General features: G+C 48.2%; 1 long non-coding RNA gene across 5 annotated transcripts; it reads right to left on the minus strand.

Annotated features, from left to right (window-relative positions):
• Positions 1–7,737: 7,737 nt before the first annotated feature.
• On the minus strand, positions 7,738–13,165 carry LOC128792828 (uncharacterized). Of its 5 annotated transcripts, none has more exons than XR_008432576.1 (4): positions 12,962–13,165; positions 10,507–10,907; positions 9,147–9,232; positions 7,738–8,363 (listed from the first exon to the last, which is right to left on the minus strand). It is a non-coding gene; the product is annotated as an uncharacterized LOC128792828 (long non-coding RNA). The 5 variants fall into 5 exon arrangements; XR_008432577.1 differs by lacking the exon at positions 12,962–13,165 and adding an exon at positions 11,770–12,011 and having other exon boundaries at positions 10,515–10,907; XR_008432574.1 differs by lacking the exon at positions 12,962–13,165 and adding an exon at positions 11,911–12,009.
• Between the last annotated feature and the right edge of the window lie 3,749 nt (positions 13,166–16,914).

Consider the following 16,914-nt stretch of genomic DNA (forward strand, 5'->3'; position numbering starts at 1 on the left):
CTTGTCAACAATATACTTACAAGTTAAAGAGAAATGTCTTAGCATTAGAAAACTTATTACCATCATCTGTATTTTTTTAAAATAAAATATTCATAAAGCCAGATCTGAATTTCAAAAAGAAAAATAGCCTTTAAATTCTGAAGTAATGTATTCTCCCATCTCATTAAAAAGCAGAAGTCTATCTTGGATCTTATATGCTCTTCCTCATTACAAGACTATTTATATAACACTCTGATAGACATCAGCTCTTCTTGGGCTTACAGCCCTTGAAAATCATATAAAATACTTTCCTCACTGTTTTAGCCTATATAGCTAATTTTCCATTATTTATAGCATACAAGAGCTTGACTCTCAAGGTCACACTCCAAAGAAGGTTTTGTCATATCTCAGAATTCCAATCAGCTGAAAGAAAAAAACACCACAGAAAATACAGTGAAGGCAATCAAGAACATAATATGGGTTTGGTAAATGCTTTTCAAGGGTGGAGAGTTACTGAGGAGCTTTTTAGCTAAGGCTTTACTTTAATGGTACATTTAACTAATGCCAAATTGCACCGGGCTTGAGTGAATGTCCGTGTGATGTGCATGTAACTACCCAAGAAATTCATTCTGACAGTTCTTTTTTTTTTTTTTTTTTGCAAAAATACCCTAAGACAAAAGGAGACCTTGGAGCTCTCCCTGCTTTGTATTCTGAATGCTGCCTCCCCGAGGTGCGTGTCCAGGCATTAATCTCAGGAAAGGTTTCATGTCAGTGCATTATTCCAGGAGGGCAGAGCTGAGCTCATGGTGAGCAAGGCAGGCAGAACCCACCCTGCAGTCACTTTTGGTTGCCAAATATCTACCACAGTGCACCAGATTTTAACCCTGCTGGCTCTGTGAGGCTGCAGGCACAAGTTGCTGTGAAGGGTGGAGGGAGACAGAGGATGTGAAGTCCCAAGTTGGAAGGGCTGGCTTTTGAGAACAGCTCTTGGCAGGCACACACTGTATTCTCTAAACAGCAGAATTACATGGACAAAGGACTGTGAAACATGCTGTGGAGCTCTGGAAATTTGTATCAGGATGCAGACTGGCTTGGACTTGAACACAAAGCATAAAATAAAAAACAGGAACGGGAAGGGTCAAGATCACACGGGAGTTCAGTGTGCTAACACTCTCCTCCAGAGAACAGGAACTCGTTAGACACAGCACATCCTTCCAAGCTCCTAATGTGGCTAAAGCTGCATGTCACTGCATACCCAGCAACCACGGCACTGGTAGCAATGTGCCAGAAGAAAAGTCACCCTAATTCCAAGTCATCAAAGATTCCATGTCATCCAAGTCATCAAAATGGTATTATTTCTAAAATAAATAATTAGGTAACTAACTAACCAAGTAGGTAAATTCAACTGGATGGTGTTCTCATTCTTCTATATATACCCCGTTCCTCTCTTTCTGTTGAAGATTTTATGTTGTCATAAGAATGTGTTGCGGACTGCTGGCAAAAATGCTAAATATTCAAAATTCCCTGATTGTATATTTATGGCTAGAACAGTGTATGATTTATTTCATCCATTATCCACTGAAAGGGTTCATCATTTATTTGTCTCTTTACTTTCTAGTCTGAGAAGGACATAGGAACAGCACCATGGAAAGAAGGATGTCCTTCCCTCCTCCTAGAGGATTCACTCTTCTGAGCTGTCTGCAGAGCTGGGCCAGAATCTTCCCTTGGGAAATGTAGGCCTGCAGCATTTATCATGACTTGCATCATGGGTACCCAGTGGAAATTAGATGAGAATTTGGCCACTGCATCCAAGTGCTTCCCATCTATCTTTCCTGATAACATTATTATTCTAATACCAGTGGTATATTGCAGTTCAACACCTTATCTTCAGGAGTGCCACAGCACAGTTATGCACTACTGCTGCCCATAATACACACCTGCTAATGGGATTGCTTTGATTTAAATTTGGAATAGGCCTTTTACTTCTGATACTCATCAGTAATAACTTTTGTGACCAAACTGATGCCTTGTCCAGGCTGACCTAGAACAGAGGCTAGACAGAGCTAAAGAACAAATGAGGGATTTATTAAAAGGCCTCCATGGATAGACCCTGGGCAGCACAAGAGCTCAGCCAAGGCTACACTCAAGGTGAACCAAAATGGTTCCAAAATGCACGAGCGCTCCCGGGGGCTCTCACTGTGATCAGTTCTGCTCCATTTGCACATTGGAGTTGATTGTCCAATTCCAGCTTTAGCCCATGCAGTCCCATCCTGCTTGTTTTTCTCTCTTCAGCCCACGTTGTTTGTGCTCTTGGGCCTGAGATTTGGATCATTTGTCCTTGGTCCCTGCCGCCGTGCCTGCCCTGAAGCTCCCTGGATTCGCCTGCCCGGCCGAGGCACGGTCAGCAGCGGGGGACACTCCCCTGTGTCTCCAGGAGATTCGGGGAGCGGCTAAGACAAAGCGCTTCGCTGTTTGCCTTGTTAGGAGGAGAGGCGGCGTCCGAGGAGGTAATGAGGGAGTCGACTCAAGGCTGGGGAAAAGGTCTCAGGTTTAATGCAAGCTCCGGGGATCTCTGAATGCCATTCTCCCGGCGGCCAGAAGTGGCCTCGAGGCTCTCACAATCACCTTAAGTACTGGGGCAGTAACCAGGGGGAAGGGACGCCCACCACCCAATGGGGGAATTCGGAGGAGTGGAAGGCAAAAGGACAGACAGACACACAAACCAATGGGTAAAGTTTAACGGAGGGACCCCTGGCCCTCGTCCGCTCACTCAATGCCCAAGGTGGAAGACTTTGGGACAGTGGGATGAGGAGCTGAGTGATGGACAAGGTACCAGCGAGGGGACAGGGGAATGACTGAGCATTTTCAGGGAGATCGGCATTGAGGGAAGGGCGGAAAAGCTCGGGGTGGAACCATTGGGAGACAATGGGGGGTGAAGGGGCAAACCATTACAGGACTGTTACAGAGATATAAAAACACAATACAACAGGTCCCCAGCTAGAGAAGGAATTGTTTTGTCTCCCTACTCTGTGAAGAGAGCTCACCATCCCCTAATATGAAGCCCAGACCCACACACTAAAGCAGCACAGAATCTGAAAAATATAAAAGCTAAACCTGAGGCATCATTGGGATGGTTCACAATATTTTTATGCAATGAATCTTCCTAAAAGCTAATGTAACTCAGGGCACTCATTGGCTTCATGGGCATCCATGCTGTGGCTGGGGTCAGTGAAGAGTCCCCGAAAGCAGAGCAGACTGGGTTCCTCACACTGAACACTACTGTTCCCATCACCGGATAACTCCCACCTGTGAGAGTCTGAAGGACTTCTCAGCCCCAGTGTGGTGCTACAAGGCTGACTTGGAGGCTTTGTCGTGCTGCAGAGATCTCTTGGCTTTTGCTAATGAATCTTTATTCTAGTGCACCAATATAAATACTTTTTATAAATACTATATGGCACCTCCCATATGGAAATTCCAAGGCAACTTAAAATATTGGTTAGCCCAGACAAGAGGGTCACCACTGAGACAGGAAACCTGAGGCTTTTGTCACTCAGCTGTCCTCCCAAAGTGCCTGGAAATGAATGGCAGCATCAAAGCAGCCTTAGAGCAGATTTAGGGCTTCAGCTGTGAACTGCCTGCTAACAGAAGGTAAAGCCGCAGCTGGGCAGGTGCTCTCTACAGTACCATTGTTACCTTCCCTTACCACAGGTGATGCCTTAGCATTTAACTTCTATATTTTCCATGTATTTGTAATCCTGCAATTCTTTAGTGTGTAACTCTAAACTCCATATCCAGTGTGAGCTGCTGCTTTCCCATTTGGGCAGACACAACAATTCCTCTCCAGGCCTGGCAATCAAGGACACCTCACTGACTCAGGCCCCAAGAGATGAAAAGTGAGTTGGAGGGAGCAAACTGGGGGTAAATGACTTCATTACCTGAAGCTGGAATTGGAAGATTAACCCCCAATATGCAAATGGCCCAAACTTATAAAAGTGTGAAAACCTGTGACCTGTAGTCCATTTTTGGGGGGCTTTGTCTGCCCTGAATGTACCTGAAGGCCCTTCAATAAATAGAACTGCTTTTTATTCCCTTAATTTTGTCTGGCCTCTGTTTTTAGGTAGCCCAAAAAGGTGTCTTAGATGCCAAAAAGGCATGAGAGGTACCAAAGATACTGCATTCTGGCAAGTCAGAAAGTCAGATTTAATTTGTTTCCAGCTGTGATTTTAACTGGCAGCTTCTGCAAATGAGGGAGGAGTGAGAGCAGCTCTTTACCACATGGATCAGCATCTCTGGGGGTGCACTTGCCACGAGGCCACCAGCCTTCTCCTCTTTACAAGCAGTGTTTTCTTTGACCAGACATTCACTATCCCCTTTGAGCTGACAGTGGTTGAGGCCCAATGAAACTTGAAGGGAAAATAAATGGAAATATATGACCCTTCGTTAAAATAACATTTTAAGAAGGAAGGTAGACTTTCAGTGATTCATAACAAGAATTGTGACAATGAAGAAGAGAGGTCACCCTGAAAAATTTAAGGAGCCTTAAGCAGGATTTAATTTGTACAAAAGGATCTGCAGCTCACCTTAAGGCTACAGAGCTATAAATCATGCTGTTTCAGGGCTCATTTATCACCACAGTTTGCCCCAGGATTTGGAAAAGGAGGTAGAAGCCTTCCAGCTGTTTTGTGCAGCAAAATGTCATTGATAAATGCAAGCCTGCAAAGTAAACAATAAAATATCAATTATAAATTAGACAGTTGCAAGGAGGCTGCATAGAATCAGGCTTCCTCTACCTTGCAGAGCTGTCTAGATAGTGTCTTCTTCCTCACTGGTGACACAGATTCCTGCATATTTGGAGATTCCTGTGTATTTGGAGCAGTTCTCACAGCTGAAAGCAGGGGACACAGGCTTCACAGCCACTTTTTCTAAGTAGCAGGTGGATAGCCGTGAGCAAGGCTGGGGGAAGGTGCTGGTAAGACAAGGTGGAGGTGGTGGCAGGTTGGGTCTGGGACACATCCTGCGCCGTTTGGATTTCTTGGAGGTGGCCGCCCACTCAGGGCTACAGGTCCCTGCCCACGAACGCCAGCCCTTTTCCCTGTGAAACAATGCTCGCCACCCCAGGTTCCTGATGGCAGTTTGCAGGATGCTCTTAGGACTGTCAGGGCAGCACAAGTTCTAGGAGGTTGCAGGTTGGGTCTGGGACACATCCTGCACCGACCAGAATTTTTGAAGTCAGCCGATAACTCAGGGCCACAGGCCTGGTCCAAAAACGCCGGCCATGTGCTCTGTGAAACAAAGCTCACCACCCCAGGATACTGATGTCAGTGTGTAGAATGTGCTTGGGACTGTCAGGGCAGCACAACTTTGAGGTAGTGGCAGGTTGGGTCTGGGACACATCCTTCGATGTTCAGATTATTTGGAGGCAGCCGCACACTCACGGCCACAGACCAGGAACACGGGCCCCTTTCCCTGTGAAACAAAGCTCGCCACCCCAGGTCCCTGAAGTCAGTTTGCAGGAGGTGCTTGGGACTATCAGGGCAGGACAAGTTTGAGGTGGTGGCAGGTTGGGTCTGGGACACATCCTGCGCCCTTCGGATTTTTTGAAGATGGCCACCCACTCAGGCCCACATTCCCCTAACCACGAATGCCAGCATTTTTCCCTGTGAAACAAAACTCGCCACCCCAGGCTCCTGATGTCAGTTTGCAGGAAGCCCTTAGAACTGTCAGGGCAGCACAAGTTCAGCGAAGTGGCAGTGTGGGTCTGGGACACATCCTCATGAGTCTGGAATTTTTGGAGTCGGTCGCCCAGTCAGGGCCGCAGGCCCCTGTCCACAAACGCTGGCCATGTGCTCTGTGAAACAAAGCTCACCACCCCAGGATACTGTCAGTGTGCAAAATGTGCTTGGGTGTGGCAGAGCACAAGTTGGAGGTGGTGGCAGGTTGGGTCTGGGACACATCCTTACGTAAGACTGCTAGAGAATATGGAAGTGTTATAGGTAAGTAATGTAATAGTTGGCTCTTACAATTAAGAGATAGATACTATATGGATGTGTAGTAATGTTATTGTAATATGTTATTCCATAGTCCTCTTTCCCTCCCTTCCTTGTAGTAGCCGTAGTAGTCAAGACATTTAGAGAAGGCTGGCTTGGTACCAGGAGGTGTGGCAAAATAACCACTGACCTCCAATCAAGATGTAAAAAGTAATCTCCACCAGTGGATGGCAGAGAAAGAGTTGACAACAAAACTTTCAGAGAAAGTTTTTTCAGAGAAGCTAAAGATATAAAAGGCAGAGCATCCATTTTGTAGAGGAGCCATGTGGCTGGTAGTGACAGTATGGGGCTCCCAGTACTGTGATTTTTCCTTATTCAGTTTTTTGTTGTAATTTTTGTCAAGGTTTATTAAAGCTATTAAATTATTTAAAAAATTTAAAACTGAGAGTTGTTTCTCACAGAAGGAATTCACCACATTTTAATAACCTAATGTTGGCTACCTTTTTGGCACACATGCTGGTACCCTATGATATGAAATACATCATGACAATGTTGTTGTCCCCCACTGAGTACACCCTTTGAGAAGCAGGGTGGAAGAGACTACAAAATCAGCTGCTAAATGACTATGCTGGGGACCAAGCACAGGCTGCCTTGACCATTGATCATCTGGCAGGACAAGGAGTGCCAGCCAGAAGATCAGGCACACCACCTTCCAAGGCCAGTACTAAATAATATTAAAGACGCATCCAGAAAGGCCTTAATACAGATGCCTGACACTAGCCAACCATCCTTAGATTTTGTGTACATTAAGCAGGGCCCAAGTGAGCCCTATATGAAATTTATTGTCAAACTCCAACTTGCTATTTAGAGACAAGTCCTGCAGGAAAAAGCTAAGGAGGAGTTGCTCAAAAAATTGGCCATTGCAAATGCTAATCAAGAGTGCAAGAAGGTTCTGAGAGCTTTATTATGGGATCCTGAACCTACATCGACTCAAATGCTTGAGGCCTGCAATCACCTGAGCACTCCAGAGCACTCTACAACTCTCCAGGCACAGGCAAGATTGAGCAAAACAATCCCGGCGTGTTAGATGATAAGTGTCAGAAGCTCTGGAGCTGTGGCTGGAACTGTGGGACATCCCAGTACTCAGGGGGTGTGGGGCTACAGTGCAGCAAAAGCTTGGAGCACTGCTGAAGAACGGGACAGCAGCAGACCAGCTCCCAGCAGGGCAGAGAGGGGTGAGCCGAAGATCCTGGGCACACAGGCAGATGGGAACAGGTCCCTTTTCTAGTGAGGTGGATGTTAACAAGGCTGCTCCTACAAGCAAAGGCTCACCTCATGGCAGAAGAAACAGCTCTGGCCTGGCCTCCGGTGACAGAAATGAGCTCCCTTCCCAAGCAGCTGCCCCAACCATCCTCTTCTGCCGCTGAGAGGGAGTGCGAGCCAGCAGCTGCCCCAGCCCCATCCCCCTACTTGCTCTACTCCCCCGGTATCTCTGTCCCTCAGAGACAAACTCCCCCAGACAAGAGAAACGCAACCAGATGCCCTTCTTCCCCCTGAGCTTGGCCACTTCTTTGTTTTGTTAAGTACCTAGCCATCAGTGCTTCCTAGCAACTCAATGGGAAAAAAATTACACAAGTAAAAAGGAACAAAATGATTAAACAATTAAACAAGCCTCAGGTCTGAGGGGCACCGTCTGCCCAGAAAGCCCAACTGTGCATCCAGAGGAAATGATAACAAACAGATCAATGAACACCAGATGCATGGGATACTGTCAGTTTGGACCTGCAATTAACTTTAATTCAGCAATGGAAAAACGTGTGCCCAAAGGTCTCACAGGAGAGCACAAAATGTATTAAACACTGTTTCTAGAAGGTGACCGTATCTTTACTTAAAGGTGTGGCTCAGTTAAGGAGCAATACCAACAAAGCCCACAGATGAAAAGCTTGTTGTTTTATTTCCTTTAAAAAAAACTCAAATATCTAAAGCATGGTTTAGTAATTCAGGTGAGTTCAGCCTACCACTTTCTGTTGAAAAAGGATCAACTAAGTCTATGCTCTAAGATATAAAGAGCAGTTCAATGTATGAAGGAGGTGAGACACACAGTATCATTTTCCCACTGAACCTTGGCCACAGGAGAAGCTTCTCTCTGCCCGAGGAGCTGCAAGGAATTTGGGCAGGGGAAATTATATCAGAAAATCCTGTAAATTCAAAGGCAGAAAGAGAAGATCTACCATTAAAAGGCAGAAAAAAGGGAGAGGTTTCAGAAAACATCTCTGCACTCTAATTAATAATTATTTCCCATTCCCCAGTGAGAAGAACAGGAACCTGCAGCAATTAAGGCCACACAGTCCACAGCAGCGAGAGCTCAGCACACATCCAGAGAGGCAGTTCCAGCATCTAAAATAAAAAAGAAGAAAAAGTTGATTTATTTTGTTTTAGAGTTACTCTAAGTTCTTAAAACCAAACCAACCTTTGCTCCTAATTTTGACTCACTGACACACACAATAGCTAAGGGTCGCACAGGCCCTGCATGCAGAATTCCTGATCCAAACCTGCACCTTTCCAGCCTACTGCTAGGGAAATCTGAGGATTATAGAGGATTAATAAAGAATAATATTAAATATTAATAGAAGATAAATAAAGAACCTTTGCAGTTCTTTATTTAGAAAAAGAGAGAGAGCAGTCATCACCCCAGGCCTCCAGGCTTGGCAAGATTTGGTAGTGAACTGGCCCAAATTCAACTCCTCAATCTAAATCTCTGACAAGTCTTGTCAGAAGGATACTGGACAGTCACTCAGAGCACATAATTAAAAGGCTGCACTAGGAAAAACCGAAGCTTTGCCATGAGTTGCACGAGTTCCTTTTCCCTCCGCATCGCTCTGGGACTGTAGGACCCAATCTGCAACCTAAAGCAGACCTAAGGCAGTGGTTCCAGCAGCAGTTGCAATTCCGAGCTTCCTGTTCCCTGGATTGCCCACCTAAGCACTCATAGCAATCTCATCTTGGCCCAGTGCCTCTCTGTCCTCACAGCGAAGGAAACACAACCTGATGTGACACAGCTCTGGCACCACATCTCCTCTTCCTTTCTCCCCTTTTCCAGCAGACCAGGCTGCTGGAAATGGCATTCCTTACAGAGCTCATCACAGCAGAGAGGAAAAGAAGAACCTGTGATTTACTCACACCATGGGCAGGACCAGGTTTGGTTTGAATGCTCAAATACCAAAGCTTGTGGCAAGGATGGGACAAGTTCAGTGGTTCTTCCTATCCTGAAAGAGAGGACAAAAGGGAAGTTAAGCCCACTGTGGAAACAAAGACTGCTGCATTTCATCTTTTGGCTCGGATTGCTCACCAGGGACTTTTAGCCATAAAAAAGGAGAGGTGGCACCAAATCAAATAGAAAAGTGCCCTTTCCCAGCATTTTTATTCCAGGCATTCCAAAGATGCTCATTTTTCTTTGAGTGTTGTTTCCTTAATTTAGCAGAACCGTTTTCATCCCAGACCCCACTCATCAGTTGTTCAATCCTTTGGCACTGGAATTGGACAAAGGAAGGAACACACTCGGATCACAAGGAAGCACAGAGAGAAAGCCCTCCAAAACCTGACAAAGAAAAATGACAGGAAATGCAGGAAGACAGAGCCCTTATTTGCATGTCTGCATTTCTTTTCTAAAGAATTCTCTCCAGCTGGATTGTCTTTGTGCTTGGCTTCCTTTAAAGGAATGGATTTGCTGCTAAATGCATCTCAGGCCCAGATGTGACCAGGATAAGTTTGGATGGAGATGAAGAGCCAGGCATGGAAAAGCCAGGGAGATGCAGGGCCTGGGAACATCAAGGATGGAGAAGAGAAGGAATAGGGACTATTCTCCTTGTTTAGCTCCACCAGTGCTGGGAGCTCAGAAAGCACATAGTACCAGAGGAATCCTGGGCAGGAGCAGGATAACTCCAGCATAAAGGGCAAACTGCTCCCACTCCAGGGCTGTGCCAGGGACAGAGGGGATTTTTTTCTCTCCACTGTCCAGGCACTACCCCCTGCAGAGGCAGGCAAAGTGCCTTGCAATCCAGTACAAAACCTGCCTGGCGAGCCCAGGATGCCAGGAGCCAGCAGTCATTTCTCCTGGATTTCTTGCTCACAGACATTTTAAGCTTGCTTTGCCTCACAGGCACTTTTATGCCAAGAGCATTCCCATCTCTTTTGGATCCTGAACAAAGAAGGGTTTGGAGAGCTGACTTTCATGAGAGAACTGCTTCCTATTTTGATTAGTCTTAACTTGGAGTTTCCCTTGGCACCAAAATCAGGTGAACCCAACGTGGCCTCGAAGGGCCATAAGATCCCAACTATCCAATCCGCAATTTCCTCAGCATTGGTTTGTTGAAGCTTTTCAGGGTTAATTTAGCAAACTTAAGAGTTTAGCAATTTCAGAATCAAAACAACCAGAAACTTGTGAAAAAGAAACTGAATTAAGGCCGGCTAAAAGCAGTCCCTGCTGATGAGTCCTTAAAACAACTTGTTCACAAGGAGGCAGGATTGATTCAATACTCACCAACCCACCTGGCCAAGATCAGAGTTCCCTGCCCATCGAGGACACAGCAACCAGCAGGGACCTTTCTCCCACTCTCCAGTACAGGCTTGCTCCCTCCACATGCAGGGAACTGCAGCCACTCAGGGAACAGGACTTAGTCCTGGGCTGGAAACAGGAGAGGCACTAGGAATATTTGGAACTCATTCTGACCTCAATGCTATCCAGACCCAGGAAAAAGCACTTCCCACGGCTCCTGGAATTGTCTTCCCTGTCCATTCCAGTTTCGGAAGGTTTCTGTAGCAGCCAGGATTATCAGTGCGGTTCAGAAGCTGCACGTGCCTACAGCATTCCCTTGGGAGCATGGAGCTTCCCTCCTGCCTCTCATTTCTTTATCCCAAATATTCTTCCCAATGCTCAGCAATCTAGAAAGAAAAAAAGGGGAAAGATTCATTCTGACATTAAGGAGGGTTGCTTATCCCAATACATTTCTAGGTGAAAAACAATTTCTGCCACTCTAACAAGTCCACTAGATACTGTCTCAACTCGACAGTAACTATTTAAATACTGTATCAAGAACCATAGGCCACGAGGCTTGGAATTCTCAAAAATGGCTCAGCTTGGCTATTTCAAGGACTTTCTCCCCCAGCATATTTGCTACAAATGTGATAAAAACACTCAGCTGCCCAAACGCTAAGAGCTGCTTCCACACAGACCACACGAGTCTGCCGCGAGCTGCCCTTTGGGCAGCAGCAGCAGCTCGCGGGGACACGAAGAGCACCCCCAGCTCCCAGCTGGCTCAGCCCGGACTCCATGCAGCATTCAACAGGAGCCGCGGGGAGCTGAAATTCTCCCTGGGAAAGAAACCCTGTCCGGCAAACCGCGCCGCCCCGGCAGCGCACCTCTCACCTCCCGGCAAAGAGCCGCTGCCTCCTCCTGCTGGCCGCTGCGGGCAGCTGCCACCCTGCGGGCTGCTCAGGCAGCTCCGGCGACTCTTCTTCCCTCATGCTTTTATGTTTTCCCCATTTCCCCGGGCCAGAGGGGAGCCGGGGGGAAGAAAGGGGGGCGCGTGGCGGGAGCGCAGGGAGGCGCCGGGCCGGGCCGGGCCGGGCCGGGCGCTCGGCACAGCACAGCACAGCACAGCGTGGCGAGGGGTCCTCTCATAGGAGGGGAGCAGAAGGTCGCAGCGCCCTGCGACAGCTACAGACGCGTTGCCGCCGCGGTCGGCGCCCGCACGGCTCCCACCCGTCCCCGGCGCTGCTGAGCCCACAGCCCGTGCCCGCACACCTGGAACAGCCGCGGAAAGCCGCACCGCGGCGGTGTCGGTGTCACGATTGTGTGCAGGCGGCCGATTTGGCGGAGTGGGGTCTTTGCTTGCCCACCCTTTTCCGTCTCTACTCAATGCGCACGGTCAGACTGACACCATACCTGGAAGGTCAGGCGAGTGCCGCACCGAACCGCCACACAGAGCGGGGCAGCGCTGCTTCCGCCCTGCGCCGCCGCCATCTTTGGTGATGGCAGAAGCCACTTCCGGTCGGGCGGCCATTGTTGTTGTGGTACCCGTGAGCCCCCCCCCCCCCCAACTCCTCACAAAGGTGTCCAGTCAGCACCTGAACCCGGCCCGACAGCAATCCCGCTCTCTCAGCACCCGAACCCGGCCCGACAGCAATCCCGCGCTCTCAGCACCCGAACCCGGCCCCGACAGAAATCCCGCTCTCTCAGCACCCGAACCCGGCCCGACAGCAATCCCGCTCTCTCAGCACCCGAACCCGGCCCGACAGCAATCCCGCTCTCTCAGCACCCGAACCCGGCCCGACAGCAATCCCGCGCTCTCAGCACCCGAACCCGGCCCCGACAGAAATCCCGCTCTCTCAGCACCCGAACCCGGCCCGACAGCAATCCCGCTCTCTCAGCACCCGAACCCGGCCCGACAGCAATCCCGCTCTCTCAGCACCCGAACCCGGCCCGACAGCAGTCCCGCGCTCTCAGCACCTGAACCTGGCCCCACAGCAATCCCGCGCTCTCAGCACCTGAACCTGGCCCCACAGCAATCCCGCGCTCTCAGCACCTGAACCCGGCCCCACAGCAATCCCGCGCTCTCAGCACCACTTCCCGCTGCCTTTCTTGACGTGAGGACATGGCCGGCAGGCTCAGCGGCGCCGGAGCCGGGTGTCCTGCCGCAGCCGCCACCTTGAGTGTAGCCGGAGCCCGACGCGGCTCCTGCAGGCTCCCGGCATGTGGTCGCTTCTGCCATCGTGTGAGAGGCACACGACGGAGCAGCTCTGTTCCGAGCCCGCTAAGTACACTCCATTTTTAACGGAGTTTGGCCAAAGTATGTCAAGTAACTTCGACAGACTTAGTGTCACGAAGTCAAAGTTTCTGGATCGTTCGGGCAAGTGAACTATGTCAGCGTATAAACTGCGCTTACAGCTTACGCACTAATGGGTTTTCTTCCCTTAGAGCCATAAGAAAATTGTACCCAAGTCGTTTGCAGCTTCTTGAGAGGGGCACGTGTCTTCCGACGCCGCTCGCCCGCCGGCTGCCCCCGGCCCGTGCTGCACTGTGACCGCGCCTCCGCCCGTAGCGAAACCGGCCCCGCCGGGCCGCCCCCACCGCTCTCATTCCCCTCGGTCACCGCTCCGCACGGCGCCCGCTCCTTGCAGCGCCGCGGCCCCCGACTCCCCTCCAGCCCTCGCCTCGATCGACAGACACCGCCCCGCTCGCCGCTCGCTCCCGCCCCTCGCCCTTCCCGCCGCCGTCCTGCCCCCGCCACCGCCCCGCGGCGAGGGGCGCGGTGCTGGCCGGGGGCGGCAGTACCGCCCTGTGTCCACAGGGCGGCAGCACTGCCACCGAGCTCAGCCCGCCGCTGGCACGCGCGTGGCGGACGGGCACAGAACGGAGGGAAAAGTAACGTCCAGAATCCCCTTCAAAAAACCCTCTAAAATAATGCCCCCCAAAAACCTAACTACAATTAAAACCCCCCTGCCTCTAACCAAATGAAAACCAAAAAACCCACGTATTTTAAACTGTATAAATTCATTTACCTAACACATCAAAGCCACAAAAATAGAAAACCTCAGTCAACACTAGTGCGGAGTACACACTAATCTCATTACAACATACAAAAACAAAACCTCTAATGTAACAAAAAAAATCAGAAAATTTAACCGTATTAACAACTGAAATAAACTAAATATGGAAAACGCCAATCACTTGTTTTAAAATTTTTAAAAATTTAATGGTATAAAACAGTAATAAAAATTAGAGCAATTAGTATTTAGACAATCAGAGTTAGGACCATACAGGACAATAAAACAAAGAATTAGGGACATCCGGATGCTCTCGGGCACTAAGCCCCGAAAAGCATGCCTTGTGAACAAAGAATGAACCCTTAAAAGCAATGGTCTGTTGCATATTCATATATCTCATACACGATGCATAAATTCCATCGAAACAAAGAGCTCTGTCTGATCAGTGTCAACGTCTTCCTCTTCATCCTGTGGCATCTTCAGGGCTGAGCGAGGCAGGAAGAAGTTAGTTTCTTCTGATAAGGGAGCCATCAATTCTTTTTCTCTGGAAGATTTAGGTGTCCTGTGGCTGCTATCTCGGACTCCCCCCGCCACCGCCCCGCGGCGAGGGGCGCGGTGCTGGCCGGGGGGCGGCAGTACCGCCCTGTGTCCACAGGGGGGCAGCACTGCCACCGAGCTCAGCCCGCCGCTGGCACGCGCGTGGGGGACAGGCACGGAACGGAGGGAAAAGTTGCCGGAGAGCCCGTTCTATTCCCTTCAGCCCTGGCATCAGTCTGTTCTATTCCCTTCAGCCCTGGCATCAGTCTGTTCTATTCCCTTCAGCCCTGGCATCAGTCTGTTCTATTCCCTTCAGCCCTGGAATCAGTCTGTTCTATTCCCTTCAGCCCTGGCATCAGCCCATTCTATTCCCTTCAGCCCTGGCATCAGTCTGTTCTATTCCCTTCAGCCCTGGAATCATTCTGTTCTATTCCCTTCAGCCCTGGAATCAGTCTGTTCTATTCCCTTCAGCCCTGGCATCAGCCCATTCTATTCCCTTCAGCCCTGGCATCAGTCTGTTCTATTCCCTTCAGCCCTGGCATCAGCCCATTCTATTCCCTTCAGCCCTGGCATCAGTCTGTTCTATTCCCTTCAGCCCTGGCATCAGTCTGTTCTATTCCCTTCAGCCCTGGCATCAGTCTGTTCTATTCCCTTCAGCCCTGGAATCAGTCCGTTCTATTCCCTTCAGCCCTGGCATCAGTCTGTTCTATTCCCTTCAGCCCTGGCATCAGTCTGTTCTATTCCCTTCAGCCCTGGAATCAGTCTGTTCTATTCCCTTCAGCCCTGGCATCAGTCTGTTCTATTCCCTTCAGCCCTGGCATCAGTCTGTTCTATTCCCTTCAGCCCTGGAATCAGTCTGTTCTATTCCCTTCAGCCCTGGCATCAGTCTGTTCTCTTCCCTTCAGCCCTGGAATCAGTCTGTTCTATTCCCTTCAGCCCTGGAATCATTCTGTTCTATTCCCTTCAGCCCTGGAATCAGTCTGTTCTATTCCCTTCAGCCCTGGCATCAGCCCATTCTATTCCCTTCAGCCCTGGCATCAGTCTGTTCTATTCCCTTCAGCCCTGGCATCAGCCCATTCTATTCCCTTCAGCCCTGGCATCAGTCTGTTCTATTCCCTTCAGCCCTGGCATCAGTCTGTTCTATTCCCTTCAGCCCTGGCATCAGTCTGTTCTATTCCCTTCAGCCCTGGCATCAGTCTGTTCTATTCCCTTCAGCCCTGGAATCAGTCCGTTCTATTCCCTTCAGCCCTGGCATCAGTCTGTTCTATTCCCTTCAGCCCTGGCATCAGTCTGTTCTATTCCCTTCAGCCCTGGCATCAGTCTGTTCTATTCCCTTCAGCCCTGGCATCAGTCTGTTCTATTCCCTTCAGCCCTGGCATCAGTCTGTTCTATTCCCTTCAGCCCTGGAATCAGTCTGTTCTATTCCCTTCAGCCCTGGCATCAGTCTGTTCTATTCCCTTCAGCCCTGGCCTCTATCCTTATGGTTTCAGGGCACTTGATTGTTTCATTCCTAGATAAAAACGTTATGGCATTTTTTTCCAAAACTACTACTCATCTCTAAGCAGAGTTTCCTACATTCCTGTATGCAACAGAGTGGCTAGAGAGTTTCTTTCCAAATGAATTTAGAGAAAAATTCCTTTTTTTTGCCACTATCTATAAAAAGAAAAAAAAAAAAAAACTTGAAAGGTTTTAGTATTCTACCCCCAGCCCTCCCTGTGAATTTTCTGGCAGCTTTGGGTTCCTCTGGGGGAGGGCAGTCCAGCATGACCCCCCCTCCTTGCCGACTCTCCTGCTCCTCTGGCACAGCCTGGCTCTCTCTCCTAGGGACCCTGGGGTGGCCCAAATAACATCAGATCCCCCCGGGTCTCCCCTCCTTCCCCCTCAGCCTTTGTACCTCACCCCCAAAGGAGACACAGAACGAGCCAAACTGCCCTGAACAGTTTGTGTTACTTGGTTTTGGGGGATGTTTATGTTAGTGAGACCGGTGGTTTTATTTTTGGATTAATTTGTAATTATTTTTAAGATTTTTGGGTGATCTAGATTTTTGATATGGGTGCGCTGTGTGATGAGCGTATTTTATTTGTTTTATGTGGTACTGGTGGGATGGTGAGTAGAGGGAATTTTTATTTAGAACATTTATTTTAGTATTGGTAGTCGGAGTGTGAGGAGGACTTGTATTTTAGTCTTGGTGATTTTTTGAGGTAGTTTGGATTTTTTGATAGGTTGTTAAGAGTTTTTGTTGTTCTTGTTGGGGTGTAGTTAGTTTTGGATTTTTTTGTAGTTTGGATTTTAGAATTGTAGTGGTTGATTTTGAGTTTTGTTAGATATTCTTTGTTAAATGTTTTAGGACAGATTATGGATTTTGGTTGTTGAGTACAGTACAGTTTTTATTTTTGGTTTTGTTTTGATTGGGTCAAGGGCTATTGTATGATTTTATGTTTGATATGGGTGAAAGTTTGTTCAAGATTTTACTGGAAATTGAGGGGTTTTGGGGTAACTCGGTAGGGAGGGTTTATAGGCATATAAAATAGTTGTATTTAGAAATATGCTTTTTTTAAGTTTATGGTATTTAGGAAAGTTTATGGGTTTTTTGGGTTTTTTTTTGTTTGTTTGTTTTTTGGTGGTTTTTTTTTTTGGTTTTTTTTTTTAATGGTGAAATCGGTTTTTAGGAGAATTTGAATGATTTTTAAAAATATTTGTGTTGACATTTTTATATAATGATGCTGATGTATTGTAGATAATGTAGAGTTTTGGTGGTTTTAGTTTGGATTAGTTTATGGTAGATGGTATGATTGTGCTTTTATGTTTGGAGTAGTTGGTTTTCAATGTATTGTACTTTTTTTTAGGTGAAGATAAATTGAGGTTG

This window comes from Vidua chalybeata, chromosome 10 (assembly GCF_026979565.1).
Source record: "Vidua chalybeata isolate OUT-0048 chromosome 10, bVidCha1 merged haplotype, whole genome shotgun sequence".
Classification (NCBI taxonomy): domain Eukaryota; kingdom Metazoa; phylum Chordata; class Aves; order Passeriformes; family Viduidae; genus Vidua; species Vidua chalybeata.